Source organism: Lycium barbarum, chromosome 4 (assembly GCF_019175385.1).
Source record: "Lycium barbarum isolate Lr01 chromosome 4, ASM1917538v2, whole genome shotgun sequence".
Taxonomy (NCBI): domain Eukaryota; kingdom Viridiplantae; phylum Streptophyta; class Magnoliopsida; order Solanales; family Solanaceae; genus Lycium; species Lycium barbarum.
Window position 1 is genome coordinate 129,844,914 of NC_083340.1, and position 27,674 is coordinate 129,872,587.

At 37.8% G+C, this 27,674-nt stretch overlaps 1 long non-coding RNA gene and 1 other non-coding gene across 2 annotated transcripts; one reads left to right on the plus strand and one right to left on the minus strand.

The window, feature by feature from the left end:
* Nucleotides 1-1,068: 1,068 nt before the first annotated feature.
* On the plus strand, nucleotides 1,069-12,294 carry LOC132636452 (uncharacterized). The gene is made up of 2 exons (XR_009581270.1): nucleotides 1,069-1,342; nucleotides 2,987-12,294. It is a non-coding gene; the product is annotated as an uncharacterized LOC132636452 (long non-coding RNA).
* A 161-nt stretch (nucleotides 12,295-12,455) lies between these two features.
* On the minus strand, nucleotides 12,456-12,527 carry TRNAE-UUC (transfer RNA glutamic acid (anticodon UUC)). The gene has a single exon. It is a non-coding gene; the product is annotated as a tRNA-Glu (tRNA).
* Nucleotides 12,528-27,674: the final 15,147 nt, after the last annotated feature.

Sequence of the window (27,674 nt, forward strand, 5' to 3'; positions counted from 1 at the left end):
GATCATAAATTTATATTCTTAAACAATAATATCCCCAAATTATGTAATATCCCCAAATTATGTCCGCGCGCCAAAAGAAGTTATGCCCCTCTAGAATTAATTTTTAAGTTACGAAAAAGGGTCAAATTTGCCCCCGAATTATAAAAAATGAATCAATTTTACCCTCCGTTTGTAAATGGAGTCAAATATACCCCTGCCGTTAATAAATTGGGCCATATATACCCTTAAAAGTTAACAAACCTCCATGTCATTATTTGACCCATTTTAAACTTATTTATTTGGTGACCTTGACTGCCACGTTGGAATAAACCACCCCACTTTTTTTATATCTTATGTCTTCTTCTCCATCTTACAAAACCTCACTGGTTTGGCTTCAAAGAAATGTTCCAATTGCAGTAAGTAATTTCGATAATTTTGGTGAACACCGTTGCATGGTGACATTGTTTGTAACTTATTGCATTAGTATTTGAACATATATCGATTTGAGAATATCACATTTTGGAGGAGCAAAGCAACTGGAGACCAGCATCCAACTATGGCATATAGTAAGTGGGTTGGTTCAAATTATAATACATGAGGCTGCAAATCGTGAATTCGTGACAAGATTGGTACCACTGGCAAGCATTGGGTAAAGATCCGAATTAGATTTTTAAAAAACTGCTCCATATGCCTTAATATCATCCTTCGTCAATTGGTCTTTGCAAAATCAATATCAAAGCTAAAATTTTGGCAAAAAATTTCCATAAAAACTGCAAGAGAGCTTGATGTAAATCTTCTTATTTACCGAGAAACATATTTTTTGCCAGCAAAATACTTATTGAGGGATTTCAGGCCAGCTTCACTGTGCAGATGTGAGAAGATTGCATTTATCGTTTTTTGAGTGAGATTTGAATTCAAAACAGAGTAAGGCTTTAATTTTTAGTCATAGAAGAAATAGAATATTTAGGAAGAGACAAAATCAATGAGGTGTTTTTTTAACACGGAGAAGATGACATAAGATATAAAAAAGATGGGGGTGGGTTTATTCCAATGTGGCAGTCCATGTCACTAGATAAATAAATTTAAAATGGGTCAAATAATGACACGAAAGTGTGTTAACTTTTAAGAGTATATATGTGGCCCAATTTATTAACAGCAGGGGTATATTTGCGGAGGGTAAAATTGGCCCATTTTCGATAGTTCAGGGGCAATTTTGACCCTTTGCCGTTTAAGTTATGCCCCAGTAGAATTAAGTTTAAGTTTGCAGCCATGGCATGTGTTAGGTTTCTCTTTGCATGTCTGTAGAACAGCAAAATCTGAGCCCTAGTTTGGAGTTTTCATCAAATTTTAGGTCAAAGTTGAGGTAATTTGAGAAAAAAGGGATTTTTCAGTTTTTGTACTAGTTATTCATCAAATTGTAGCTTAAAAAATGAGGTAATCGGAGAAAAAAAGCGATTTTTTCCAGTTTTTGTTGAAGTATTTTAGCTGAAAAATGAGGTAATAGGAGACAAAAAGGGGATTTTTCAGTTTCATCAAATTTTAGGTTAAAGTTGAGGTAATTGGAGGAAAAAAGGGATTTTGCAGATTTTCTTGAAGTTCTTCGTCGTTTTTTAGGTTAAACCGTTAAAGTTGAGGTAATTGGAGTAAAAAGAGGATTTTTCAGTTTTTGTTGAAGTTAATCAAATTTTAGCTCAAAAATGAGGTAATTGGAGGGGAAAAAAAAAGGATTCTTCATGTTTTGTTGAAGTTCTTCATCAAATTTTAGCTCAAAAATGAGGTAATTGGAGGAAAAAGGGATTTTTCAGTTTTTGTTGAAGTTCTTTATCAAATTTAGCTTAAATGAGGAGAAAAAGAGGATTTTTTCAGGTATGTCTATGATTTCTTTTTTGCTCTAGGTGTGTTCGTAAGCAAAATATATTATCCTAAAAGCATTTTTTATATAATCTAGACAAATACTACGGGGGTTGGGGTTGGGGTTGGGGTTGTGGGTGTAGGGGTGTGGGGGTGGGAGGTGGGGTGGGTGGTGGGGGAAGGGGTGGGTGGTGGGGGAAGGGGTGGGGGTGAAGATGAGTTTGATTAGAGTGTGGGGAGGAAACAATCAAAGTGGAATACCATTTGTGGAACTTGTTTTCGCAAATAGTCACTTTTAGTCCCAGTAAAAGCATTTTTTATATAACCTAGACAAATACTATGGGGGTTGGGGGTTGTGGGGTGGGGGGGTGGGAGGTGGGGTGGGGTGGGTGGTGCGGGGAGGGGTGGGGGTGAAGATGAGTTTGATTAGAGTGTGGGGATGAAACAATCAAAGTGGAATGCCATTTGTGGAACTTGTTTTCGCAAATAGTCACTTTTAGTCCCAGTAAAATACAAGGTAGAAATGACACAATAAGATAGCTGCTTTTTTAAGAGTTCTGAACCTAGTGTTTTATTGATGTTGATTGATCTGAAAAATGGGCTGTGATGATGATTTGCTTTTATCTGGTGCTATAATCTACTGCACTACTTGAAGAAATTGCACCAATTATCCTTCAAATGGCTGGTCATTAATTTTTGCGCGGATTGGCCTTCAAATGCACTGGTCTTTAATTTTTGCCCTTCAAATGGGCTGGTTTTTAACACTGCTTTGAGAAAATCTGACCCGTATCTTGGCGGGGCGACCCGGTAAGGCGTCCATTTGCAGGCCGGTGTTTTGCAGCCATGGCGTGTGTTGATTTCTCGTTGCATGTTTGTAGAACAGCAAAACCTGAGCCCTAAAAGTTTTCCTATAACACCCAATTGGGTAATTACTAGGCTGTGCAATTTCTAACATAGTAATTACACCAGTTCCATTTACCAGGTGGCTTTCCAAACAGACCCTAAGTGTTTTATTGATGTTGATTGATCTGAAAAATGGGCTGTGATGATGATTTGCTTTTTTTATCTGGGCTATAATCTACTGCACTGCTTGAAGTAATCACACGAATTGTCCTTCAAATGGCTGGTCTTTAATTTTTGCCCTTCAAATGGACAGGTCTCTAACACTGCTTTGAGAAAATCCGACCTGTATCTTGGCGGGGCGACATGGTAAGGCATCCATCTGCAAATCGGTGTTTGCAGTCATGGCCTCTGTCGCTTTCTCTTTGCATGTTTGTAGAACAGCAAAATATGAGCTCTTAAAGTTTTAGCTCAAAAAAATGAGGCAATCGGAGAAAAATTGGGATTTTTTTAGGGTGGTTGACCATCTCCGGTATGCCAGTGACTTTATCTTAGCTCTAATCAACAGCCCTTTTAGCATATGCTTCTGTCTCTCTATCTGTGACTGCTTTGATGCTGCGTTTTCAGGCAAAGCAGCAGCAAAAGCATAGAAAAATGGAGGTTCTTCCCAGGATGAAGAATGGAAAAGGGTCAAATATACCCCTCTACTATGAAGAATGAGGCCAACTGAGAGAAAAAGGGAATTATTGGAGGGTGGTTGGCCCTTCTGATTGGCGTATGATTTCCCCATAAATAAAATTAACAACCCGCTTCAGAAGTACTATTGCTGTTCTCTTGTTTTCCCTGAGCTTAGCAAACATACTCTGATCTTATCTTATGTTTGTTAAAAAATGCTCGAAATTGTTGTCCAAACGCCTACTTATGGGAAAGTTTCCATCTTTCAAACGAAGCTGTAATGATAATGCTTATCGCAGAACCCTCACCATAGTTTAGCCCAGAAAGTAAGAATGAGACTTCAGAGACAGATGGGATTTTCTGTAAAGGGTCGTTGCCCCCTCTCTGCCATGTCCATAATTTCTTCTCCATTCATAACAAACCAACAGCCCTTTGAGAAACAGCAAAATATCAGCAAATTGAAAAAAAGAGACTATTTATGCGTTTGGCCATCGATTCCAAATATTTAGCTGATTTTCGCAAATATCCACTTTTTAAAGAGTTCGGAACCTAAATGACCTGAAAAAATGGGCTGTGATGATGAATTTGCTTCTTTCTGGGCTAATACTCTACTTTAGTCACTGCGTTTGAGAAGTTCCGACCCGTATCTTGGCGGGGCGACCTGGTACGGCATCCATTTGCAAACTGGCTTCTGCAGCCATGGCGATGTCGATTTCTCTTTGCATGTTTGTAGAACAGCAATATCTGAGCCCTAAAAGTTGAAAGACCCAATTTTTAGCTCAAAGTTGAGGTAATTGGAGGAAAAAAGAGGATCCTTTGAGATGTGTTTTTTTTTTTTTTTTTGTCTGTGTGTGATATATATATATATATATATGAATGTGTTGTATGCCCCTGTAAAATACAAGGTAGAAATGACACAACAAAGTAGCTTCTTTTCTAAGAGCTTGTTTGGATTGGCTTTATTTTAGGTGCTTTAAAGCCAAAATAGCTTTTAAGCACTTGAAGAGTTCTGAACCTAAATGAGGTGCTTTATTGATGTTGATTGATCTGAAAAAATGGGATCTGATGATGATTTGCTTCTTTCGTGGCTTATCTAGAGCCTGTTTGGATTGACTTATAAGTTGCTTATAAGCTGTTTTCAGCTTTTTTGAGCGTTTGACTGGCCAGCTTAAAGTTATTTTGTGCTTAAAATAAGCTAAAAAATAATTGGGTCCGTTTGACTTAGCTTATCTAAAGCAGCTTATAAGCTGAAAACAGCTTATAAGCTGCTTAAAATAAGCCCATCCAAACAGGCTCCTACTTTAATGCATTGAGGAAATCTGACCCGTATCTTGGCGGGGTGAGCCGGTAAGGCATCTGTTTGCAAACCGGTGTCTTGCAGCCATGGCGTGTGTCGGTTTCTCTTTGCATGTTCATATACAGCTCAAAGTTGAGGTAATCGGAGAAAAGAGAGGATTTTTTAGGGTGGTGGACCATTTCCGGTATGCCTATGATTTCGTTTTTGCTCTAATCAACAGCTCTTTTAGCTCAAAAATGAAAAATAGGAATATATATGCACATCCTTTTTCTGCTTCTGCATACTACTACTACAGCTGACTTTCGCAAATAGTCACTTTTATGTCCCTGTAAATTACAAGGTGGAAATGGCACAATAAGGTAGCTGTTTTTTTAAGAGTTCTGAACCTAGTGTTTCATTGATGTTGATTGATCTGAAAAATGGGCTGTGATGGTGATTTGCTTTTTTCTGGGCTATAATCTACTGCACTGCTTGAAGAAATTGCACGAATTATCCTTCATATGGCTGTTGTTTAATTTTTGCCCAAAATTTTGCACGATTTGCCCTTCAAATCGGCTGGTCTTTAACACTGCTTTGAGAAAATCCGACCCGTATCTTGGCGGGGCGACCTGGTATGGCATCCATGTGCAATCCTGTGTCTTGCAGCCATGGCGATGTCGATTTCTCTTTGCATGTTCATATACGGTAAAATCTGAGCCCTAAAAAGTTTACTGGAAGTTTGGAACACCCTATTGGATTCTTCAGTTTCAATTTTTAGCTCAAAGTTGAGGTAATCCGAGAAAAACGAGGGTTTTTCAGGGTTGTTGACAATCTCCGGTATGCTTTTGATTTCGTTTTTGCTCTAATCAACAGCTCTTTTAGCTCAAAAATGATAAAGGGACTATATATGCTCTTCCTTTTTCTGCTTCTGCATACTATTACAGCTGAGTTTCGCAAATAGTCACTTTTATGTCCCTCTAAATACAAAATGACACAACAAGATAGCTGCTTTTCTGAGAGTTTGTTTAGATTGGCTTATTTTAGGTGCTTTTATACCAAAATAGCTTTAAGCACTCTTAAGATTTCTGAACCTAAATGAGGGGCTTTATTGATCTGAAAAAATGGGGTGTGATGATGATTTGCTTCTTTCTTGGCTTAATCTACTTTAATGCGTTGAGGAAATCTGACCCGTATCTTGGCAGGGCGACCCGGTAAGGCATCCATTTTCAAACCGGTGTCTTGCAGCCATGGCGTGTGTTGATTTCTCTTTGCATGTAAGTAGTAACAGAAAAATCTGAGCCCTAATGTAGTCTAGTTGTGGTTCTTCTTTTGCCCCACTTTTAGGATTTTTCGTCCATATTTTTGGATCATTGTATAAAGTTAATAACTGGGTTTTTGTGGAAACTAAGGTTCTTCTGCATTTGTACGTTTTTGTTTGTTGATTTTAGCTTATGGGTTTGATAAAAATGGTAACTTTATTAGTCTAGCTATGGATTGCCCACTCTTAGAGATTTCTCTTCCATTTTTTGGATCATTCATCAAAGCTAAGAACTGGGTTTTTGTGGAAACAAAAAATTGCATTTATTTGTGGATTTTAGTTTCTGGGTTTGAAAAAAAGGGGAACTTAATGTAATCGCTTTGTCTTCGCATGTTTGTAGAACGGCAAAATCTGAGCCAGAAGAAAGCTGCTTTTTTAAGAGTTCTGAACCTAAGTGTTTTATTGATGTTGATTGATCTGAAAAATGGGCTGTGATGATGATTTACTTCTTTCTGGGCTATAATCTACTGCACTGCTTGAAGAAATAGCTCAAATTGCCCTTCAAATGGCTGGTCTTTAATTTTGCCCCTCAAATGAGCTTGTCTTTAACGTTTCTTTGAGAAAACCTGACCCATATCTTGGCGGGGCGACCTGGTTAGGCATCAATTTGCAATCCGGTGTCTGCAGCCATGGCCATGTCGCTTTCTCTTTGCAATGTTCATATATGTACAAAATCTGAGCCCTAAAAGTTTTACTATAACAACTAATTGGGTTCTTTAGTTTTTGTTGAAAACCCATTTTTTCTGATGCAGGCTCCATCAATTTTTTGCTCAAAGTTGAGGTAATCGGAGGAAAAAAGGATTTTTCTTGGTGGTTGACCATCTCCGGTATGGCTATATTTTTTTTTGGCTCTAATCAACAGCCCTTTGGCGCAAAAATGAAGAAGAGACTATATATATGCTTCTTCATTTTTCTGCTTCTGCATACTACTACAGCTGATTTTAGCAAATATCCACTTTTATGTCCCTCTAAATACAAAATGACACAACAAAGTAGCTGCTTTTCTAAGAGTTCGTTCGGATTGGCTTATTTTTGGTGCTTTTATGCCAAAATAGCTTTAAGCACTCTTTTAAGTGTTCTGAACCTAAGGTGTTTTATTGATGTTGATTGATCTGAAAAAATGGGATGTGATGATGATTTGCTTCTTTCTTGGCTTAATCTACTTTCATGCGTTGAGGAAATCCAACCCGTATCTTGGCGGGGCGGCCCGGTTTGGCATCCATTTGCAAACCGGTGTCTTGCAGCCATGGCGAGTGTCGCTTTCTCTTTGCATGTTCATATACAGCTCAAAGTTAAGGTAATCGGAGAAAAAAGAGGATTTTTCAGGGTGGTTGACCATCTCCTGTAAGTCTATGATTTCTTTTTTTGCTCTAATCAACAGCCCTTTTAGCTCAAAAATGAAAAAGGGACTATATATGCTCTTCCTATTTTCTGCTTCTGCATACTATTGCAGTTGATTTTCGCAAATAGTCATTTTATGTCTCTGTAAATACAAGGTAGAAATTTCTCTTTGCATGTTTGTAGAACAGCAAAATCTGAAGTATAAGGTAGCTGTTTTTTTAAGAGTTCTGAACCTAAGTGTTTTGTGTTTTATTGATGTTGATTGATCTGAAAAATGAGCTGTGATGATGATTTGCTTTTTTTCTGGGCTATAATCTACTGCACTGCTTGAAGAAATTGTACCAATTGTCCTTCAAATGGCTGGTCTTTAATTTTTGCTGAAAGTTTGCCCAGATTGCCCTTCAAATGCACTAGTCTTTAATTTTTGGCCTTCAAATTGGCTGGTCTTCAACACTGCTTTGAGAAAATCCGACCGGGGCGACCCGGTATGACATCAATGTGCATTCCGGTGTGTTGCAGCCACGGGGATGTCGATTTCTCTTTGCATGTTCATATACAGCAAAATCCAAAAAATGAGGCAATCGAAGAAAAAAAGGGATTTTTTTGGGGTGGTTGACCATCTTCATTATGCCAGTGACTTTATCTTAGCTCTAATCAACAGCCCTTTTAGCATATGCTTCTGTCTCTCTATCTGTGACTGCTTTGATGCTGCATGGTTGCGTTTTCAGGTGAAGCAGCAGCAAAAGCATAGAAAAATGGAGGTTCTGCCCAGTATGAAGAACGGAAAAGGGCCAAATATACCCCTCTACTATGAAGAATGAGGCCAACAGAGAGAAAAAGGGAATTCATGGAGGGTGGTTGCCCCCTCTGATTGGCCTATTAATTCCCCATAAACAAATTAACAACCCTCTTCAGAAGTACTAGTACTATTTTCTTGTTTTCCCTGAGCTTAGCAAACATACTCTGATCTATCTTATGTTAGTTACAAATTGCTCGAAATTGTTTTCCAAACACCTACTTACGGGAAAGATTCCATCTTTCAAAAGAGGCTGTGATGATAATGCTTATGGCAGAACCCTCACCATAGTTTAGCCCAGAAAGGAAGAATGAGACATCAGAGAGAGATGGTATTTTCTGTAAGGGGCGGTTGCCCCCTCTCTGCTATGTCCATGATTTCTTCTCCATTCATGAAAAACCAACAGCCCTTTTGGAAGAAAAAAAGAACAAGATCATTGATTTTCGTGTGTGTGTGTATCTATATATATATATGCTTCTTCCAATTTCTGCTTCTGCTTCTACTGCTGCAGCTGATTTCCGCAAATAGTCACTTTTATGTCCCTATAATATACAAGGTAGAAATGACACAAGGTAGCCGCTTTTAATGAGTCATTTACAAGAATGTTGATTGATCTGAAAAAATGGGCTGTGATGATGATTTGCTTCTTTCTGGGCTATAATCTACTTCACTGCTTTTAGAGAATCCGACCTGTATCTTGGCGGGGCGACCCGTTACCGCATCCATTTCCAAGCTGGTATCTTGCAGCCATGGCGTGTGTCTCTTTCTCTTTGCTTGTTTGTAGAACAGCAAAATCTGAGCCCTAAAGTGTACGGCAACCATTTGATGGTCGTTCTCGGGAACTGAGATGTTCTTCAGTTTTTCTTGAACACCCATTATCGGATGCAATTCTCCATTTACCCCGTATACAAGCCATATACCAGAAGAAGAGAACCTACATCAAAATATGGTTCTCAAGAAAAGAGGTCCAATCCTCTATACGTCTGATATGGACTCTTTGGCATTTGTAAATGGACCATTTCATTGGCTTGGTTTGTCAGTGAATGATTTTGTGGTTTCATTTAGTATTTCAAATGAGTTGTACGGAGAGATACAGTTGCCAAAGGGATTGTGATTGATTTTAAACGCGGCGTGCATCAAAAGTGGCATTTTAGTATTGGGAGGAATGCTTTGTGGTTATTCTACTTATACTCATCAGGGAAGGATACTTTTAAGTTATGGGTAATGAAAGACTATGGTGTCAAGAAATCTTCAAATAATCTGTTCAATATACAAGTTACCGATCTTTATTCAGCCATACTGATATATAGATTTCCAGATGGTCAAGTGCTACTCTGCTGCGTACTTTTGGAACATTTTGGTTCTGTATTAAGGCATCCAAAGTATCTTTTGAATTATGGCCTCAATGTGTACCATTCAGAACGAATTCGTTTATACAGAAAGCTTGATCTCTCCATAATTGCTTACTTGAAATTGGCTAAATATATATAGAAGGTTTAGCAAAATCCTAGCAGTTAAGCCCAGAAAGGAAGAATGAGACGTCGGAGAGGTGGGATTTTCTGTAAAGGGTGGTTGCCCCTCTCTGCTGTGTCCATGATTTCTCCATTCGTGAATCCAACAACCCTTTGAGAAAAGAAAAACAAGAAAAGAATAATGATAAACGATCTCAACAACACCCCTTGAGTATTTACCTCTGTAAGTAAGGGGCTATGCTCTTCCTTTCTCTGCTTCTGCTGCTACCACTGCTAGCTATGATAAGTAGCAGCCCTGGTGTCATTTCTACATTGATCTTCACAGATCACCTGAAAATGGGCTGTGATGATGATTGCTTCTTTCTGGGCCATCTAGTTTACTGCTTTGAGAAAATCTGACCCGTATCTTGGCGGGGCAAACCTGGTATGGCATTTTCTGCAAACCGGTGTCTACAGCCAGGGCGCGTCACTTTCTCTTTGCATGATCATATACAGCAAAATCTGAGCCCTAAAGGAGTCTTTTGCACAACAATGAGAATTTGCCCTGAAGGAAGAATGAGGCCAACAGAGAGAAGGGATTTCTTGGAGGGTGGTTGATCTCTCTGGTTGGCCTATGATTTCTCCATTAAAAAATTACTTTTTCCTTCACTAATGTACCCTGAGCAAAAGAACTTGGGAATTGAGCATTGTGCTTTATATATTAGTGTCTTAGCAGAACCCTCACCATGGTTCAGTCCAGAAATGAAGAATGAGAGACATCAGAGAGAAAATGGGATTTCTGTAAAGGGTGGTTGCCCTCTCTCTGCTATATGTCCATGATTTCTTTCTCCATTCATTAAAATAAACCAACAGCCCTTTGAGAAAAAAGAAAAAGAAACCATATATGCGTTTGGCCATAGATTCCAAGTATTTTTTGCTTCTGCTACTACTACAGCTGATTTTCGCAAATATCCACTTTTTTAAGGAATTTTTTGCATGGATTCCAAAGAATTGAGGGACAAAAATTAAAGACCACCCCGAAATAGGGGCAGTTGTGTGAATGACCCATTTTTAAGAGTTCGGAACCTAAGTGACGTGAAAAAATAGGATGTGATGATGAGTTTGCTTCTTTCTGCGCTAAAATAATCTACTTGCCTCACTGCGTTGAGAAGATCCTACCCGTCTCTTGGCAGGGCCACCCAGTATGGCATCCATTTGCAAACCGGCGTCTTGCAGCCATGGCGAGTGTTGGTTTCTCTTTGCATGTAAGTAGAACAGCAAAATCTGAGCCCTAACAGTTTATTGGAACATCCAATTGGCTTCTTTAGTTTCAATTTTTAGCTCAAAATTGAGGTAATCAGAGAAAAAAGAGGATTTTCCAGGGTGGTTGGCCATCTCTGGTATGCCTATGATTTCTTTTTTGCTCTAATCAACAGCCCTTTTACCAGATTTGAGGTGTTTTTGTGTGTGTGTGTGTGTATGTGTTGTATATGTGTGTGTGTGTGTGTGTGTGTGTTGTATGTTACCTGAAAATGGGAGGAGATTATGATTTGCTTCTATCTGGGCTAATCTACTTCACTGTGTTGAGGAAATCCGACCCGTATCTTGGCAGGGCGACCTGGTACGGCATCCATCTGCAAATCAGTGTCTGCAGCGATTGCGTGTGTCGATTTCTCTTTGCATGTTTGTAGAACAGCAAAATCTGAGCCCTAAAAGTTTTACTATAACACCTAGTTGGGTTCTTAAGTTTTTGTTGAACACCCTATTTTTTCTACCTCCCAAGGTGGGCGTAAGGTCTGCGTACACACTACCCTGCCCCATTTGTGGGATTACACTGGATTTTTTGTTGTTATTGTTGTTGTAGTTCTCCATCAAATTTTAGCTCAAAGTTGAGGTAGTTGGAGAAAAAAAAAGGATTTTTCAGGGTGGTTGAGCGTCTCCGGTATGCTTATGATTTCTTTTTTGCTGTAATCAATGACCCTTTAGCTCAAAAATGAAAAATAGACCATATTTATGCTTAATTTTTCTGCTGCTGCATATTAATACAGCTGATTTTCGCAAATAGTCACTTTTATGTCCCTGTAAAATACAAGGTAGAAATGACACAATAAGTTGTATTGATGTTGATTGATCTGAAAAATGGGCTGTGATGATGATTTGCTTTTTTCTGGGCTATAATCTACTGCACTGGGTATGTTGAATCTACTGCACTGCTTGAAGAAATTGCACGAATTGTCTTTCAAATGGCTGCTCTTTAATTTTTGCCCTTCAAATGGCCTGGTCTTTAACACTGCTTTGAGAAAATCTGACCCATATCTTGGCGGGGTGACCCGCTTCTTTTGGTATACGGCTTGTATACGAGGTTTCCCCAATTGTTAATAATTATTTACCTTATCCCAAAAAAAATAAAAAATACAGTAAGATACAATACAATATAGTATGATACATTATGGAACAATAGTTAACAACCATCCAAACAGAGTGTTTAGTGTTTTATTGATGTTGATTGATCTGAAAAATGGGCTGTGATGATGATTTGCTTTTGTCTGGGCTATAATCTACTGCACTGCTTGAAGAAACTGCACGAATTGTCCTTCAAATGGCTCGTCTTTAACACTGCTTTGAGAAAATCCACCCCGTATCTTGGCGGGACGACCCGGTATTGCATTCATTTGCAAACCGGTGTCTGCAGCCATGGTGTGTATTGCTTTTCTCTTTGCATGTTCATATGCAGCAAAATCTGAGCCCTAACAGTTTTAGCTCAAAAGTGAGGCAATCTGAGGAAAAGATGGAATTTTTCAGGGTGGTTGACCATCTTCGGTATGCCAATGATTTTTTCTTAGTGCTAATCAACAGCCCTTTTAGCATATGTATGGCCTGTATACAACAACATACCCAGTATATTCCCACAAGTGGGGAAATATTGAATTCTGTTACCGGGAATCGAACCCGGGTCTCTTGGGTGAAAGCCAGATATCCTAACCGCTGGACGATAACGGAAGCTTGTGATCTGTATGTGTCACACTCACACACATATATAGTATGTCTCTTTCTGTCTCTCCTGTGAGTGTTTTGCTCCTATGTGGCTGTGTTTAAAGGCAAAGCAGCAGCAAAAGCATAGAAAAATGCAGGTTCAGCGCAGTATGAAGAATGGAAAGGGCCAAATATACAATGAGGCCAACAGAAAGAAAAGGAAATTCTTGGAGAGTGGTTGCTCCCTCTGTTTGGCCTATGATTTCCCCATAAACAAAATCAACAACCCTCTTCAGAAGTACTAGTACTGTTTTCTGTTTTCTCTGAGCTTTAGACCAACCATCCCTCTAATTTAAGCTTTAGTTAAATATTGCTTGAAATTTTCCAAATGCCTACTTGTGGGAAAGTTTCCATATTTGAAAAGAGGCTGTGATGATAATGCTTATGGCAAAACCTTCACCATAGTTAGCCCAGAAAGGAAGAATGAGACATCAGTGAGATGGGATTTTCTGTAAAGGGTGGTTTCCCCTCTCTGCTATGTCCATGATTTCTTGTCCATTCATGAAAAACCAACAGCGCTTTCAGAAGAAAAAAAGAACATTCTTGTTGTTTTTTTTTTTTTTTTTTTGTGTGTGTGTATATATATAATATGCAAATTAGATATAATAAACCCAGAATATGTAATTAAAACAACTTCAATCGAAGCAACAAATCAAGATGTAATGGACTCTGTCCAATGTTTTAACGGTTTTTCTCCTAAAATTTCTATCTCATCTAGTATTTTTATTATATTATCTAAGTCTTTTAGATTTTTTATTACTCCTATTCTTTCTATTCCTGTTTTAAAATTATATAATTCTGTTTCTATATCTATTAAGGTATAATCTTTTTCTAACAAGTCCTCGTCTTCTAGAATTTCTTCTTCTTCTAGAGTTAAATTTTTTATTTCTGTCTTATTTTTACAGCATGTATTATTCTCTTGACAGTCTTTACAACAACTATCTTCTTTCTTTTGCAGGTTTATTCGGTCTGTGGTGGGGATCTTCTTATGATGGATTCTAGTTTCAGTCTTAAGGACTTGTACTGGTGTATGAGTAATATTTTTTAAGAAAATTACTCCATCACAAAAATGGACTTTCCTCCAATTAGACCAAGAAACCAAGGAGGATCAGAAAGGCATGGACAAGAAAGACCCAGAGTAAGTTTTTCAGACAATAGAATAGGTAATAATCTTTTATCAAGGATTCTAAATAGAAGAAGACTACAGGAAAGCAATCACCAGCTAAGTGAAGTAATAGACGTAGATAGAGATATACAAATTTTCCAACAAAATCAATTAAAACTATTAAATCCAAAGACTTTATACAATATAGGACAATTTTCAAGTACAACACAATTATATAGGCATTATAGAGAAGAACAATTATCAGCCATAGGAACTAAAGTTACTACAATAAATCTAATAGATCCAGAGGCTGTAAGACAAATAAAAAAATATTGGAAGAAATTTGATACATATGGGATTAATAGTAGTAGGATTAAAAGGATTAACTAGAAAGAACTTAGGAACTAAAGTTTTAATCGTAATTTATGACGATAGATGGTCAGACATGAAAAAATCAATAATAGGACTAACGGAAGTAGACATGACAAATAATGGAGGAATTTTTTATATTAGCCCAGATTTTATAATGAATTTAGCAGAATTTGGAAAACACATAAAATTAGGAATACAGACCAAGGGATATGAGAGATGTGTAATGGTAATAATTTATTAATGTGTGTAGGATTTCTAGGAAAAATGACTAATAATAGTAATATAAAATTTAAAATTAAGGTAGAAGATGTAGTAGAAGTAATGGGAAATAGAGGAATAAGACTAATAAAACCCATAAAAATAAATCCTGAAGAATATGCAGGGATGGAATGGAATTTAGAAGATTTCAATAGAAAAATCTATATCTTTACCACAAGACTATATAGCGCCAATATTTTGGCGCTAGTTCTTTGTAGGCGATTTTTCTAGATTCGATTTGTTAATTAAAATCTGAATTTTTCGTTCTAATTCTAATTCTTGCGATTTTAGATAATCAAAGTTCTGCTCTAGTTTTTCTAACTTCTTCTTTTGATTACTTTGAGAAACTTCTATGACTTCTAATATTCTAGTAATATCTTTATTATTTTCTTGAGTTTTTTCACTAAAATTTATGAATAAATCTACTAGTGTATTAAATTGTTTGTCTTCACTATGTAATATATGTTTTCCGTTACTAAAATTACACTTTATAATACTATGATCTTTTAACGCTCTATATTTCTTTTCTGGGTATATTCTTAAGTCTAAATATTCTAAATTCTTTAGTGTATCTATTTTATCAAAATTTGTTTATTATCCTAAAGGAATTTTTATTTTACAAACTTTCTTTTGATACTCTATATTATCTGTAAGTCCTTTTATGTCTTCTCTTACACCTTGTAACTCCCAAGTTATAGCAGAAATTGTATCTTCGTTAATTTGGCTTTGTAACAGTCTATTTTCTATTAGGGATGACAAAGCTTCTGTATTTATTACTTCTAAATATGCACTTACAGCTTTTCAACTTTTCTATATTCTCGTCTTTTGTCTATATCCCTATATAAATACCAGTAGTTTATAGCTATTTGTTTAACAAAAGGTTGTGTTTTCATATAGAGGTAACTAGTATGGCTTAAATCGCTTTTGGATCTGCTTTTGAGAGTATTTCCTAGATCTTATATGTCCTAATAATTTATATTCTAATCCTGATATTATATCTATTAATTCTTGTAATCTTAACTGATTCTTTTTAGTACTATTTAGTCTGATATATTCTGGGTATAGTCTTTCTAATTCTTGTTTTACCTCTAAATAGTTATCTTGCATTACACTAATGGGATAAATTTTACTTTCTGTTCTAGATGTGTAATACGATCTTCAGCTCTAACTATCTCGTCGTTGGTGAAATATATTTCCCAATTAAGGTTATTTCTTAAACTTAGTATTGTTATATTATCATGCAAGTCTTGGCGGTGGACTATATCTATATATCTACTATATTCAGTTAAAATTTTTCTGAGATTTATAAGTCTTTTTCGAGTTAAATATATCATACGATAATTATAACTTATATATTTAGTAAAACTATGCTGTCTCATATAATATTGTCTATAAACAAGTATAGGCGTTTGTCTTCTCTGTCGTGCAGAGAATGGTCTTCTCATAAACTGTTATCTAAAATATAGGTTTAGGTCCAAAACTTTTCTTGCTCCGATGCCAAAGTGATAGGGGGGGGGGGGGGTTTATATTTTTTGTTTCAATATAGATATGGATAAAAATATAGTGGTTTTTAGCAAATATTTTAAACAGTCCTACTCGGTACTCCCTTACTCCTTGATTCCTCTTATCATGTAGGTATATTTCTTATTTTCTGCCTATCTCCCAATTTTTACATTTTTACGTTTCTTTTTTTAATAATCTGGACTCTGTCCAGTTATGAATCTTGTTACAATGTTCATCTCTTTCTCTTAATTTTTGTTCTTAATATCCTTCTTCTTTAACCACACCTCGGTTACCACGGCCAACATCGTCCCTTATCATTTGGACATTAAAACGGCCTTCAAACACCTATGAATTTACAGGTTAATCTATCAAGTATATTAAGATATTAAGAGAATAACCATATACTAAATAGTTTCCTTTGAACATATAAAAGGAAAAAAATAATAATTTAGCAGACCAATTAAGTAGACTAAAGATTACTGCTAACTGATTTTCTATTTAAATAGCATGAGACCTTCCAGTTCTCAGACAGCAGACAAGGGGAAAGGCATAGCCTCAACCCAAGACACATATAGACAGACAGTATTAGGCAACCTTCATTTTAGACCTACATCTTTATTAGAAAGAAATACTATGGAAAGAATATAATTCGAAGCCAATAACGTAGTAGCTTTTCAGCCATCGAATTGGACTTTTAAAGTATTACCAGAATATGTAATAGACAGACAACAAAGATGTTTGGTAGATAATTTATGGATTTCGCATATAAAAAAGACTCTAAACATTTTGTAGCTACTATAAATTCTCTTTGTTAGTATTTTACAAACCGAAATTTAGACAAAAAATTTAAATTTTATGTTGTAGTTCATGGTAAAACTAATGGTGTTTTTCAAACTTGGATAGAAGTTTTAGACTCTATTAAAGACATAAGAAAACCTCTTTTTAAAGGATTTAGTGATTTTATTGAGGCATTAGACTATGCTAGAGGAATATTGGGTCCAAACTACTATATTTCTCCAGCTCTTAGACAAAACCCGAACAAGATCCCTCAGGATAACATACAAAAAGACACAGACAAGGTGATTTTTTGTGATCACTGTTCTAATATGACTGAAGTAGTCAAGAGACTAAACCAGCAGAAAGAGACATTGGTTCAAGAAAAAATAAAACTCTTGGATCAAGTAAAGATATTGGAACAAAGATTAGAAGCGGTTAAGTTCGAATTAGTGCAATCTCAGAGTTCTCCATCTCAGACAAAAATGGATGAGACGGGTGTGCATTCCCCAATGAATGTAGTTAGACCCACTGTATCGGGTAAAGATACAACTAGTCCGGTTCAAACGATAGCCGGTAAAGACTCATCAAATCCGTTGATGGCTGTCACTTTGCCAAAAAGTGAAGATGAGGGATGTGCATCTCTCCAAACAAGACAAAAACTACCAAAGACCCTTACGCAAGGAGCAACTTCTACAAAGAAAAGCATACTTACAAAAAAGAAAAAGAACAAAAAAATAGAAAATATAGTAAAAGAGACTAGAAAAAAAATTTCAGACAAAAGAACAAGGTAAACATATAGTTAAAAATCCTAGTCCAGAATTATCTCCAAGTCAAGGGATGTCACCAGTCCATAGTTCAGATTTCGAAGGAGATGATATTAATTTCCAGGACAGTGCATTTCAAGACACTCAAGATCCAAATGATGTAGACTCAGGCATGAATTTTGATTCGGTTGCTCTGCACAATTTGGACACCTAGAACAATTAATGGCGAAAAATAATGATAGCACAAAGTCAAAAGAAACGGCCGAAGACATTTCAGAAAAAAGAAGACTTTAGTTGAAACAATAATGATAACAACAAGACAAAATAAAAAAGAAGGTGTTGCAGAAAAAGATGACTTTAGTGGTTCAGCAAAAGAAGACTTTAGTGGAAGCTAGTACAAGACAAAGACATTTCAGAAAAGAAGAAGACTTTATTAAAGTAGCTCTAATAAAAGTAGTAGCTTTCATAAAGTAACGGGACAGCTCAGCTAACGGACAAAAATATAAAGTATCTTTTGAAAAGTTTTACGTGACGATGGGGCCCCAAGAGCACCCGGCTGAACTCAAAAGATTCTTTACAAATTTGAAATCCGGAGTTGAAGTCCGCTAGACACCTGTTCGAATTAGTGCAATCTCAGAGTTCTCCATTTAAGACAAAAAATGGATGAGACGGGTGTGCATTCCCCAATGAATGCAGTTAGACCCACTGTATCGGGTAAAGATACAGCTAGTCCGGTTCAAACGGTAGGCGGTAAAGACTCATCAAATCCATTGATGGCTGTCACTTTGCCAAAAAGTGAATATGAGGGATATATATATGTGTGTGTGTGTGTGTGTATGTGTGTGTATACTACTACAGCTGATTTTCTCAGATAGTTACTGTTATATCCCTGTAGAATACAAGTTAGAAATGACACAACAAGCAACAACATACCCAGTGAATCCCACAAAGTGGGGTATGGAGAAATGACACAACTAGGTAGCCGCTTTCCATGGGTCATTTACAAGTATGTTGATTGATCTGAAATTGGGCTGTGATGATGATTTGCTTCTTTTTGGGCTATAATCTACTTCACTGCGTTAACAAAATACGACCCGTATCTTGGCAGGGCGACCTGGTACAGCATCATTTGCGAACCAGTGTCTGTGGCCATGGCGATGTCACTTTCTCTTTGCTTGTTTGTAGAACAGCAAATCTGAGCCCTAAAGTGGTATGTGAGTAGAAATGCTATTCGAAGGGACTGAACCTTCGACCTTGTGGTTAATAGCCATATGCTCTAACCAACTGAGCTACATCATGCAAACCCAAATTGGATGAGAAAAGGTGTGGAGAAAATGATAAATAAATAAATAAATGACGGGGCTATGATGAAATTCTTCTTAGAAAATGCAATGAAGCATTCAGATAATTTGAGCTGTAGCTTGGCAGCCTCTCCTTTCCCGTGCATCGCTAACCCTCCAATCATACAATTCCACGAAGAAATCCCTTTTCTTGGCAACCCTTTAAAGAACTGAATAGCCTTATCCAAACAACCACATTTGCAATACATATCGCAGGGCGACCTGGTTATTGTTTATGGTAACAAAAAAAAGATATCATGAGAAAATATCCAAAATGGCTCCTTATCGAGGCAGTGATGATCTTTAAATCTATCCTCCTGAGCTAGTAATTGAGCATAGAGTATCGACCCGTATCTTGGCAGGGCATTGACCCGAATGCCTGTGATTTTGTTACATGCAACTGGGGCTATTGCAGCCATGGCGTGGCCGGACTTTCTTTGCGTGATCATAAAACAGATCTGAGCCTCAACTTTTTGAAAGACATTAAGCTCTGAGCATTACTTCAAGATGAAGCATCTCAATCATGCCAAGAATAACCAAAATTGCCAAAAAAAATCTTTTTCACCAATGTTTTCCTTGTATTGCTTTTTATCGTTGGTTCAACAAGTTGAGGATGTCCGAAGGCTTGGTTGGCCTTCAAATGGTAAACCTCCGAGTTGCAGAATGATCTATTGTTGTTGTGATGACTCGTCTCTTATTTGGATTCATAATTATCCTGATAAACACCTCAATACTTTTGCTATGGAACCCTTCCTCAAGAGAACCAATAGTACTTCCCATCCAAAATTTTCAGAGGAGGCATTTTGTACTTGTGGATTGGGATATGACTCAACTAGTGATGACTATAAGATCCTTAAGATTGATCTCACAGCATGAAATGAAATTTTAGTGTTGAAATGTGATTTCTGGAGAAAACTTTGATAAACATCCTAGTTGATCTCACAGCATGAAATGAAATTTTAGTGTTGAAACGTGGTTTCTGGATAAAACTTTGATAAACATCCTAGTATCCTACTGACATTTACCTTGTGTTGTCTATTATGGACTCTTTGACATTTGTTCACGGACCATTTCATTGGCTTGGTTTGTCAGTGAATAATTTTGTGGTTTCATTTGGTATTTCAAATGAGGTACGGAGAGATACTGTTGCCAGAGGGGTTGTTGATTTTGTTGTTGTTGTTGTTGATATATTTAGGAATGGTCATGGTTCGGTTTGGTTTTGACCTATAAAGAAGGTAAATATCTGTTGCCATTGATGTGATTCTGATAGCAATAGTACTTCCTCCATTCATTTTGTGGCTTGAAACTGTCCACAAGTTGCTATGCAAAAGTTCCCATTATCCGAGAGGCAGCGATGATAGGCTGATATTCGGGGCATGGATGAAACCCAACTTGTATCTTGGCGGGGCAAACTCGGATCATACAATCGTTTCTCTTTGCCCCATCTTACACAGATCTGAGCCTCAACTTCCAATTAATCTTTTAATAGAGATCCTAAAAACTGCTGTCTGTGCACCTCCGCCACCTCACGGCATTGATAAAATCTGACCGGTATCTTGGTGGGGTGACCCGGTATGGCATCCCATCTGCAAACCGGTGTCTGCAGCCATGGCATGTGTTGCTTTCTCTTTGCATGGAAGTAGAACATCAAAGTCTGAGCCCTAAAAGAGGATCCTTTGAGGTGCTTTCTTTGTGTATGTGTATATCTATCTATCTATCTATATTAATTATAAAAGCATGAATATAAATGTTGGTGGACCAAAATATCCTTCAAATATTGAGGGATATTAGTTGTCTGTCGCCTGAAAATGGGCTGTGATGATGATTTGCTTCTTTCTGGGCTAATAATCTAGTTTACTCACTGCATTGAGAAGATCCGACCCATATCTTGGCGGGGTGACCCGGTAAGGCATCCATTTGCAAATCGGTATTTGCAGCCATGGCGAGTGTCGCTTTCTCTTTGCATGTTTGTAGGACAGCAATATCTGAGCCCTAAAAGTTGAAAGGCCCAATTTTTAGCTCAAAGTTGAGGCATTCGGAGAAAAAAAAAAGGATACTTTGAGGTGCTTTTTTATGCATGTATATATGTAATATATATACAGAAAAGGGGTAATTTCCCTTGTACGATCAAAAATATTTTAAATATACCCTTGTTTGAGATTCGGTCCAAATATGTACCTCTTGTTATACTTTCAGTTCAATACCCCTCCCATTATGCTACACAGATTTGCCCTTAATTTTGAAGGAGGGACACGTGGCAAGCTCAGAATCAAATGACTATATATACGAATCTATTGTATGTCGCCTGAAAATGGGCTGTGATGAGAATTTCGATCTTTAGATTCCGTCTTTAATCTTTGTATTTTCGCGTTTTCGCTTCCGCATTGTAATGTTATTTATTCAAGTAACCCGATTCCAACTTTGCTCCAGCGTGGCTGCTTTTTCAGCCAAAGCAGCAGCAAAAGCATAGAAAAATGGAGGTTCAGCCTAGTATGAAGAACGGAAAAGGGTCAAAAATACCCCTCTACTATGAAGAATGAGGCCAACAGAGAGAAAATGGAATTCTTGGAGGGTGGTTGCCCCCTCTGTTTGGCCTATGATTTCCCTATAAACAAAATCAACAACCCTCTTCACAAGTACTAGTACTCTTTGCTGTTTCCTCTGAGCTTTAGACCAAACATCCATCTAAATTTTGTTTATGTTTGTTAAATATCTCGAAATTGTCCAAACGCCTACTTGTGGGAAAGTTTCCATCTTTCAAAAGAGGCTGTGATGGTATGCTTATGACAGAACCCTCACCGTAGTTAGCCCAGAAAGGAAGAATGAGACATCAGTGAGATGGGATTTTCTGTAAAGGGTGGTTGCCCCTCCCTTCTTTGTCCATGATTTCTTCTCCATTCATGAAAAACCAACAGCTCTTTGAGAAAAAAAGAAAAAGAAAAGAGACTATGCGTTTGGCCATAGATTCCAAATATTTTTTTGCTCTTGCTACTACTACTACTACAGCTGAGTTTCGCAAATGTCCACTTTTTAAGAGTTCGGAACCTAAATGACGTGAAAAAGATGGGCTGTTATGATGATTTGCTTCTTTCTGGGCTAATAATCTACTTTACTCACTGTGTTGAGAAGATCTGACCTGTATCTTGGCGAGGCGACCTGGTACAGTATCCATTTGCAAATCGGTGTCTGCAGCCATGGCGTGTGTCTCTTTCTCTTTGTATGTAAGTAGAACAGCAAAAGCTGAGCCCTAGATGGATAGGCGTTCTCTGGAACTGGAAAACCCAATTGGGTTTTTCAGTTTTTGTTGAATACCCATTTTGCTGATGCAGTTCTCCATCAATTTTTAGATCAAAGTTGAGGTAATCGGAGAAAAAAGAGGATTTTTCAGGGTGGTTGGCCATCTCCGATATGCCTATGATTTTATTTTAGCTCCAATCAACAGCCCTTTTAGGATATGTATGAGGATATATATATATATATATATATATTTGCCCTTCAAATGGGGTGGTCTTTAATTTTTTGTCCTTCAAATTTGTTGATGTTGATTGATCTGAAAAAATGGGCTGTGATGATGATTTGCTTCTTTCTGGGCTATAACCTACTTCATAGTCTTGAGAAAATCCGACCCGTATCTTGGCAGGGCGACCTGGTAAGGCATCCAGTTGTGAACCGGTGTCTTGCAGCCATGGCGATGTCGCTTTCTCTCTGCATGTTTGTAGAACAGCAAAATCTGAGCCCTTAAGTGTACGACAACCATTTGATGATGGTCTTGAATGGATGGTCGCTCTCGGGAATAGAGATACCCATTTAGATTCTTCAGTTTTTCTTGAACACTCATTTTAGCTTAAAAATGAGGTAATCGGAGAAAAAAAGGGAATTTTTCAGGGTGGTTGACAATCTCCGACATGCCTATGATTTCTTTTTTGCTCTATTGAACAGCCCTTTTAGTATATGTATGAGGTTTTTCTGTGTGTGTGTATATATATATGTATGTATAATGTATTGTTTAGCCCAGAATTGAAGAATGAGACGTCTCAGAGAGAGATGGGATTTTCTGTAAAGGTTGGTTGCCCTTCTCTGTGATGTCCATGATTTCTTCTCCATTCATGAAAATCAACAACCCTTTGAGAAAAAGAAAAAAAAAACAAGAAAATGTCAAAAGGGACTATATGATCTTGAGCTCTTCCTTTTCTGCTTCTGCTGTTAGTATAGCTGATATTCACAAATAGCCACTTTTATGTCCCTGTAAAATACAAGGTAGAAATGCAACAACAAGGTAGCTGCCTGCTTTGATGGGTGATTTACAAGAATATCCTTCATTGGGTGTAATTCCATGCTTTTAATGATGCTAAGGGCACAAGAGAACGGATGTTGATTGATATGAAAAAATGGGCTGTGATTATGATTTGCTTCTTTCTGGGCTAATAATCTACTTTACTGCATCGAGAAAATCCGACCCGTATCTTGGCGGGTCACCCGGTATGGCATCCATTTGCAAACCGGTGTCTGAAGCCATGGCATGTGTTGCTTTCTCTTTGCATGTTCTTATACCGCAAATTCTGAGTCCTAAAAGTTTTAGCTAAAAATGAGGCATTTGGAGAAAAATTAGGATTTTTCAGGGTGGTTCACCATCTCCGGTATGCCAATGATTTTTTCTTAGCTCTAATCAATAGCCCTTTTTGCAGATGTGCACACACCCCCCCTCCCCCCCCCCCCCCCCCCCCCCGGTCCTCTATCTGTGACTGTTTTGCTCCTGCGTGGCTGGTTTTTCAGGCAAAGTGCATAGAAAAATGGAGGCTCACTCGATAGTATGAAGTACGGAAAAGGGCCAAAATACCCCTGTACTACGAAAATGAGGCCACAGAGAAAAGGGAATTCTTGGAGGGTGGTTGCCCCCTCTGTTTGGCCTATATGATTTCACCGTAAACAAAATCAACAACCCTCTTCAGAAGTGCTAGTACTGTTTTCTCTGAGCTAAGACCAAACATCCTCTAATTTGAGCTTATGTTTGTTAAAAATTGCTCGAAATTGTCCAAATGCCTACTTGTGGGAAAGTTTCCATGTTTCAAAAGAGGCTGTGATTATAATGCTTATGGTAGAACCCTCACCATAGTTGAGCCCAGAAAGGAAGAATAAGACATCAGAGAGAGATGGGATTTTCTGTAAAGGGTGGTTGCCCTCTCTCTGCTATGTCCATGATTCTTCTCCATTCATTAAAAACCAACAGCCTTTTCAGAAGAAAAAAAACAAGAACTTAATTTTCGTACATATATGCTTCTTCCAATTTCTGCTTCTGCTTTTCCTACTATAGCTGATTTTTAGCAAATTGTCACTTTTATGTCCCTGTAAAATACAAGGTAGATATGACACAACAAGGTAGCCGCTTTTAATGGTTCATTTACAAGTATCTTGATTGTTCTGAAAAAATGGGCTGTGATGACGATTTGCTTCTTTCTGGGCTATAATCTTTTTTTGAAACTGGTAACTTTTTCTATATTTCATATGCAGCAAACAGTACTTAGGTAGTACTGAAACCATATTTACAAGAAAGTAACTTACTGCCCTCTCTCTATATTGTATCTAAAACATCAATTATAGTTACAGTATCATTAGAGTAGATCTGATTGCACCAAAAACACAACAGCAAAATAAAGCTTAACTTGATCTTCTGCACCCCATTCTCCACATTCTCAAAACATCTGGAGTTTCTCTCCTCCAGATTGTCCACCAAATGCAAGCAGGGACAATTCTCCATCTAGTCCTGTCCTTTGCCTGTAAGCCTATTTCCTCCCAGCTTTTAAGAGCATCTGTAACCTTCCCAGGCATGGTCCAGGAAATGCCTTTGAGATTAAGAATAATTCTCCATAGATTAGCTGTTATCTTACAGTGAAGGAAAAGATGGTTAACTGTCTCTGATGCTTCCCCACACAAAAAGCATCTGGAACATAAAATGAAACCTCTTTTCATCAAATTATCTTGTGTAAGAGCTGCTTCTTTAGCCAGTAGCCACACAAAACAGGCAACTTTGTGAGGAATTTTTGTTTTCCAGATGTGTTTCCAAGGCCAGTTGGCTATCTGCTGATTGGATTGATTCATCAACTTGTAAGCTGCATTAACTTTGAATAAACCCTTACTGCTGCCTTGCCACCATAATACATCTTCACCCCTCTGTAGTCCACTAAACTGCTCTAGTGTACTAAAGAATTCAACCACTCTTTGCACTTCCCAGTCATTGATATGTCTTCTAAAAATGATGTTCCATCCTTGAGGTGTCCACATCTCTGCTATAGTCCTTTGCTGGTTTAGAACTATATGGAAGATATCTGGGAAGACCACATCTAATCTGCCCACTTCATGCCAATTGTCCTTCCAAAAGCTAGTTTTACTCCCATCAAACACTTTGATCTTTGAATTATCCCTCAATTCACTCCACAGTGTTCTAATGGATCTCCATAGGCTAACCCCAAATGGTGTAGTGACCTCCTTAGTCATCCATTTGTCTTCCTGTTCATACTTTGCTTTAATAATATTCCCCCAAAGGAGTTGATTCTCATTGGTGAACTTTCACAACCATTTCATTCTAAGAGCTTCACTCTGAATCTTCAAGTTCTTGATCCCTAACCCTCCAAGATTCTTGCCAAAAGTGATTGCTTTCCACTTAACCAAGTGGTAACCTTTCTTTTCTTTGTTCCCATGCCATAAGAAATTCCTCCTGATGCTATCCAACCTATTGATGACCCCTGTTGGGATGGGGAACAAGGACATCATGTATGTTGGAAGTGCATCAAGTACTGAGTTGATAAGAGTCAATCTGCCACCCATAGACAGATATTGGGTCTTCCACCTGGCCAATTTCTTTTCACACTTCTCAATGACATTGTTCCAAATTTCTACTGACTTAGATTTGGCTCCTAAAGGCATTCCAAGATATATTGTTGGTAAGGTGCCTACTTCACCACCCAGAACAGCAGCTAACAGGTCCATGTTTGCAACTTCATTAATAGGGTAAAGGAAACTTTTCCTCCAGTTGATATGCAAGCCAGATATTCCTTCAAAAAGAACCAGAATCACCCTAAGATATCTCAATTGATCCTCTTCAGCATCACAGCATATGAGAGTATCATCAGCATATTGTAAATGAGTCACCTCTAATCTGTCATTGCTAATTCTAGCTACATTAAAGCCTTTTATCCATCCATTCAGATTGGCTGTTTTAATCATATTATTAAGGCCTTCCATAGCAATCACAAACAGAAAAGGTGATAAAGGGTCACCTTGCCTGAGTCCCCTTTGTGCTTTGAAAAACCCCGCTGGAGAGCCAATTATAAGGACTGAAAAGCTAGCAGTAGAGATGCAGAATTTAATCCAGTGTATCCATTTTTGACCAAAACCCATCCTTTCTAGCAAGCTCAGAAGGAAACTCCAATTAACATGGTCATAAGCCTTTTCAATATCAAGTTTGCACAAAATACCAGGTTTCTGTTGTTTCAACCTAGAGTCAACTGCTTCATTAGCTACGAGGACAGCATCCATGATCTGTCTACCTTTAATGAAAGCCATTTGTTGAGAATCCACCAATTTTGAGATCACTCCTTTTAATCTCTCTGTCAAAACTTTGGAGAACAATTTGTAGATGCTACCTATCAAGCTGATAGGCCTGAAATCCCTTAGTTCCTTAGCACCTTTCTTCTTGGGAATGAGAGCAATAAATGTTGCATTGAAGCTTCTTTCAAAGACTTCTTTGTCATAGAAGTTATGAAAAGCATTCATGATGTCCTGCTTCACTATCTCCCAACACTTGATGAAGAACCCCATAGTAAAGCCATTCGGGCCAGGTGCTTTATCTATTGCACACAACTTCAAGCCCCTTAGCACTTCACTCTCATCAAAGCTACCTTGTAGAGAATCCTTATCCTCCTCAGATAAGACTGGGCAATTGTCATAATGGCATGTAGGTCTCCACTGAGTAGTTTCTTTGTACAGTTTCTGGTAGTAATCAATAATTTCCTCTTCTATTCTAGCTGGCTCCTCTGTTAATTCTCCCTGGATCATCAGTTGGTCAATATTGTTGAATCTTTTATGTGCATTTGCCACTTTGTGAAAAAACTTTGTGTTCCTGTCACCTTCTTTCAACCATAGGGCCCTAGATTTTTGTCTCCCTGAGATTTCCTCATTTTTAATCAACTCCTCGTACTCCATGAACAGTGCTGCCTTCTTTACAGTTTCTTCCTCTGTTAAAACTGTCTCCCAGCACCTAATCCAGTTCTGTCATTTGGCTTAACAACTTCTTCCTTTGATGACCCAAATTTCCTGTCTCACTTCTGCTCCAGTCCTTGAGTTTTGATTTGAGAGCTTTTAATTTACAAGCCAGTACATAGCCAGGCATGCCTGAAAAACTGAAAGAGCTCCACCATTCTTGGACTCTGTCATTGAAACCAGTTGTTCCTAGCCACCAGTTCTCAAACTTGAAATAGTTTTTGCTCCTGTTCCACGTGCCCCCCTCTAAAGCTAGTGGAATGTGGTCAGATGCTAGTCTTTGTAGGGGAATCTGTTTTATATTACTAAAACTGTCATCCCACTCCTTAGAAATCAGGAACCTATCAATTCTGGAAGCTCTATCTTGATTATCCCCTTTGAACCATGTGTAGTTACCATCTTCTAATTGTAGGTCAATTAAGTTCATGTCTTCAATGAAATCAGAAAATTCCACCATACTCCTTGTTCTTCTCCTACAATTTCTTTTTTCTGAGATGAATCTGGCGACATTAAATTCTCCACAAACAGCCCAAGGTCCTTCCATCAATCCCCGGACTGCACCAACCTCGTCCCACACTGTCCTTCTTTCGATGTAGTTATTTGGAGCATAGACCCCAGTTATATGACATGAAAAGTTCTGAAGTTGTGCTTCAAACTTGCACGTCAAAGTATAGCTGTCAATTTCCAAAACTTCCCCCTTCCAGCTTCTGCAATCCCACATCATCATGATACCCCCTCT